A 5398-nucleotide genomic window follows, 5' to 3' on the forward strand; every position below is an offset into this window, starting at 1 on the left:
GTGGTTCTACTCCCAGACGTGTAACTGACTCACTGAATGACTAAGGAAATCACCTGGCTTTTTTGTACACCACATTCCACACTGGTAACCCTAAGATAACACCTGCTTGTTTGTCTGCAAAATGCTGCGAAGAAAGAGCCTCTAACAGTTTATCATTGCTTCATTTCCTTTCTCCACCTAAGGTTTATCTTTGGAGATTCCTGCAGCTTTTTGTAAAGACTTCACAAATATCCATATCTTTTATAGCAGCATGTTTACAAGTGTTTGTACATCATCATGAAGAATGATTTAAAAGCTTTTTATGTTCTAAAACCCTTTACAAACTTGCAGGCATGCACAGTCATTACACAGGTAGCATGCACTAGTTAACCAATCAGACCCCTGCAATGAGCAACTTTCACTGCATGTTGCCTTTCCTAAATTTTTTATGTTCCCATACAACAGAAGACTTCTCAGGGTAGACCTTGTCTTCTTTTTAAAGAACCATGCATACCCATAACACTATATAAATCATAATATTTCTTCCTTTTACTTTAAAGAATGCAAAATATCTAAGCAGCATTCTGAGTAAAGCAATTGAAAGAAAAGTAGCACATAAAGGGTGGGATTCTGAGAAATGCTCACCAATGGCTGGATAGCGAGCCACCCAGGGGTGGTTCGACATGGTGTGGCAGTGCAACTGCACCCTCCCTTTGGCTATGTCATATGCAAATCCCAGCCCCCGCCATTCCTTCCTTCCTTCCTTCCCCCTGATACTGAGTTCAGCGGGGAGGGGGAGGGAGGAGAAGGACAAACAGTGGCAGTGCTTACGCCCAAGGTTTCAGGGTCACGCAAAAGCAGGGCCTCTATGGAGCCAGACACTGTCCAAATCTGCTGGTGAGCTCAAAGCACACTGTTCAGGAGGAGCTCTGGCAGGAGCCCAGGGCTAACCAGGCAGGGAGCACAGAGCTCACCGAGTGTGCACAGTATAGTCAAAATGTGTGTGTATGCGTGTGTGTGTGTGGGGGGGGGAGTTGCACCCCACTGCCCTGTTCCTGGATCCACTACTGAGCAAATCTGAAGGCAAAGTTCCAGTGATTTCAATAGGAGCAGGGTGGGGACAATGCTATGAGCTTTTGAAGACAGTGTCTAAAACCTGAAAGAAAAAATGGGTGAGGAAGCTGCAAATGACTCGTTCAAATGCTTTCACAGATATTTGTGTTGGGGAGAAAAGAAAAGAAAAGAAAACAAGGGAAAATGATTGGAACGCTTAAGTAGTGCTTGGTAAGTGGATACAATGACACATGATTGTCTGGAAATTGCAGGCTCCATGGTCTCAGCTATCTTAACTGGCTTGCCTGGTACAGACAACTGAAGAGCAGAACTAGTTCAAGTAGGAAAAGCGGCATGCACTTAAAAAGCAAAATACCAAAACAGCCCTCATTGCCTGCACACAGTGCATTCAAAACAAGTAAAATACAGAGCACGTGTGCATATAAAATGTGATTTAGAAATGGATCATTAAAATAGATCAATCTCAGAGTGTCTCACTGAGAATCTCTACCAACAACAAACTCTTTAAAACCAACTAGTGCTATAGAGTCGGCCTTCACTGAAACAGAACAAAATTAGCTGTGGTAGAACTACATGTAAAACTTGTTTGTTGTGAGCAAAATTTCTCTGGGAAACAGAGGGTTTTTTTTAAAGAATGACTCCAGAAGAACTGCTTTTCCTGCGAGTGCACAGTTCTATCTGCACTTCAAGTAGTACTGTGTGGCAAGATGCTGTTGTAATACAGTTGTAATGTGCAGCATAGCTTAGGGCAGTTTAAAACAGAAAAAACCATGAAAACTTTCTGGGCAAAAGTCCTTAGCTACAATTATCTGAAAAAATTGTTCTTAAACCTTGCTAGCAATTATCTTACTGAAACATAATTTTACTCGAATGGGCACAATCAGAGAACATTTAGGTTGCTCACAGATGTGGAAAAACCCAGACAGAAAAACAGTGCTTTACCGGAAGAGGAAGCGCATTAGTTTGACCTGGCTCCCCAGTATCTGTAGAGATCGGGTGCTTCAATGGGGCTTTTTGGCTATTAGATAAAAGCACTGAAAAGCCCCGCTGAAGTGAACAATCAATACAGATGCTGGGTTAGCCTGGTCAAACTAACGCGATGCCTCTTCTGGGCATGCACTACGCTTGGCATGGGGGTGCACCGAGATGAATGTAAAGTGCTGTTTGGTTTTTTTCCCCACGTCCGTAAGCAGCACTAGAGTCTAGCCCAGCATACGCTAAATTTTCAAGACAAGCCAATCTTTTTAAGCAACATGAAATTAAGTCCCATCTCTTCTCCCTAATTCTCTCATATTGGGGGACCAAGTTATAGCATAATAGTCCCCAATAAATTAACTAAAGCACAGTTTGGGTATATATTTAAAACAAGCTTTAGACCCTGCAAAACTAAATCAGGTCAGGAATTCTGTGTTGTAATGAATTCTCAGTGTAAATAAGACCACAGAGAGATTGTATAAGCTTGTAACATACAGATGTGAGTAAGCAGGGTGGAGCACGGAGGTGCAGAATATGTCATTGGGGAAATAAAACTATTTCTTGTCATTATTTCTTATTTCACTGTTTTTGCTTAGAAGGACAATGGTCTATTGTCTTCATGAGCTCCATTGTTTAGTTGTTGCTCTCTTCATTTTTTAAATGAAGGAACCAGCAGTTGGACTCAGTGAGTGTTTCCTGAGATGGAGCCATTTCAAAAGCTTACAAGCTGAACACACTATTCTGTGTGCTTTTCAGAATCCTCTATTTTAGTTTTGGATTGCTGCAAGGCAAAAAAAACAAAACCAAATTCAAACAAAGGGAAAGCATCTGATGGCTCGAGAGCCCACAGTTCAAGATTCTACTCAGCAATCTTTTGAGTGCTCGCTTGAATGAATGTGCAATTCAACTATGAAGCTAATTCAATTTTATACGAGGGTTAAAAAAAATGCAAAGCAGAGTCTTGACTGACCCTAAATTCTGTCTCCAGGCTCCAAGGATACTTTGCCTTTATGACCACCCATTGTTTCCTTGACCACAGACAGGATATGCGCTGTAAACCAGCACGACAGAATCCCCTAGGCATAAGCCTGAATTGAATGCACCCAAGGACACAGGTAAAAAGCCACCTCCTATTATAACAATTCACCCCCAGCATTACCACACCATCACATGGACAGCCTCAGTCTACCACACTTGTCTCTGACAGGCAGGAACTAAAGATTAAAAAAAAACCCTATATTTAAATATGTGGCTTAAGTTACCATACTACACTGTGTGCCCGTTTGTTTGAAAAATCAGGTCCTAGCAAACATGCAGCTCTTGAACATGAGGTTAGCAAACAACTGCCTACATTTTTAACTATAACTTGCACTTATTGATCAGAATAGAGCAAAAGCTGAGGCAATGAACCAATTTATTAAAACAAAGAAAAGAGAGGATTTGGGGATTTTAGTTTAACCAGACCATGCATGGCAACAGTGATGTCCTGGCATGATGCAATCTCAGAAAATGCTACAACTGGACTGGATTAGTGTCACCTTTGGAGGGACAAGATATTGGTCCATGTCCAGAAATAAGTGGAAGGGATCAACATTATGTAACTGGAAACCTTGAAGAGGCTTAAAAATTAACATTACTTCTTCAGACAGACCAGACAGTATGGAGGTAAGGGACATCACCGGCCCTTATATCCAATGAGGTAATCATGAGTACTGGACTGATGACAGGCAAAGGATCTTCTGAATAATGAGACATTTTTGGATATTCTGCTCTGCCAGGCGAGATTATAATGATAGCAATGTCCATTACACTGTGCAATGGAGCTCACTAAATGAATCAGCCCAGAAGAATATATGCATTAGAATAATGTCTCTGTTTTCAGACAGACACTTGAATAGCTAGTCATGAATAAGGAAATGGTGTTAACATATGCCCTACTGTACCAGTAATTTTTTCAATAGGTGCATAAAAGTAACAGAACAGCTGTTTGTCCCCCACCTCCTTAAACTTCTCAGCTGTCTGAAAACTGCAACACAACATCATAAAGGTCTCCTGTTTAAGTCACTACTTCTGTTTGTAATTAAAATTCTGCCGTAGCTTTGCATTTTAGGGAAATCCTTCCAATTTTAACCTAAACCTTCCAAGGTAACAAAAAATCTAATTTACTGGGACACAATAGTGGAGGTTCACATTTTTCAAAAGAAGGGAACTTAAAATACAGTTTATGTCACCCTAAACAGGTGATTTCCACCCATATTTATAGCTGAAATAGGAAACAAAATGAACCAAAAATACTGATAAACTCTTTAGACAAATAAAAATACCCATGACTAGGAGACACACTGCAAGTGACTCAAAGCTTGCCAACTTATCAAGGAAACAAGTTTCATATAGGAAAATATCTTTACAAAATACGTGTTCTTTTCTCCAATATCCCTCTCATTTTAAATTTGTCTCTTCCTAACAGTGTCCCAAGAAGCACACTGACTGATAACTTAGAAATGTGCGGTTGCTTTGTGTGTAGTTTTGGCTTCTGAATGCCAGGAGATGAACTATATTCATTCAAGGGCAACAGGTTTTACCATGCAGTATCTTTTTGTTTATATTAATTTTTAGATAGCAACTGATGAGGCAAATTCTTTTGTTAGCAGCTCAAAACAAAAAAAATATAAAACCACAGCATGGAAAATTTCACCTCTTTGTTACATCAATTTAGATGCAACACAAACATTCATATATGTTAGCAATGGTACATATGGCAGATGACTTCTCTGCTGTAAACTGAGAATAAATTAGCTTGTAATATTTTATTCTTACATTTAAGATTACTTTTTATCACAAAAAATGTTTTGCAGAAGAGTAGATTTTTGCTCTATGGTTTTCTTGATATCCTTCCAGAGGCATCTAACAGGCATACTTTGAATTCACTCTCGTCTCCTATTGCAGGAAACAGAGAAGTTGCAGTTTTTGTTTTTAGAAATCTGAAAAAATAAAACAACAAGTATTATTGTAATTGTTCTTCATTAGCTAAAATAACAAGTCTTTGCTTCTTTTTTAAGGCAGGAAAACAAAATATGAGCATGAAAGCACAAGACGCACAATATTTGCAATGTTTCAATGGCAGATTTAAACAAAATGTTTAATTATCCCCCATGCTACAAACAGCATGTATATATGTAGCAAATTCATGTAATTCTGTTGGCAATAAAATACAATACACCAATTCTTCATAGAATCATAGAAGTAGGGTTGGAAGGGACCTTGTAGATCTTCAAGTCCGACCCCCAGCCTGGGCAAAAGAAAAACTGGGCTCAAATGACTCCAGCCAGGAAGGCATCAAGCCTCTTCTTAAAGACCCCCAGGGAAGGAG

The 5398-nt window shown here is 39.6% G+C and overlaps 1 protein-coding gene across 2 annotated transcripts in view; it reads right to left on the reverse strand.

The window, feature by feature from the left end:
• Nucleotides 1-2222: 2222 nt before the first annotated feature.
• The window catches only part of MTHFD1L (methylenetetrahydrofolate dehydrogenase (NADP+ dependent) 1-like), a 276586-nt gene continuing 273410 nt past the window's right edge, over nt 2223-5398 (reverse strand). For both annotated transcript variants that reach the window (XM_019550079.1, XM_019550076.1), the window contains exon 27: nt 2223-5009. The gene's annotated coding sequence lies outside the window, so the exon portion shown is untranslated. The remainder of the gene's footprint in view (nt 5010-5398) is intronic.

This window comes from Crocodylus porosus, unplaced genomic scaffold (genome assembly GCF_001723895.1).
Source record: "Crocodylus porosus isolate Cpor-Errol unplaced genomic scaffold, CroPor_comp1, whole genome shotgun sequence".
NCBI classification, from domain to species: domain Eukaryota; kingdom Metazoa; phylum Chordata; order Crocodylia; family Crocodylidae; genus Crocodylus; species Crocodylus porosus.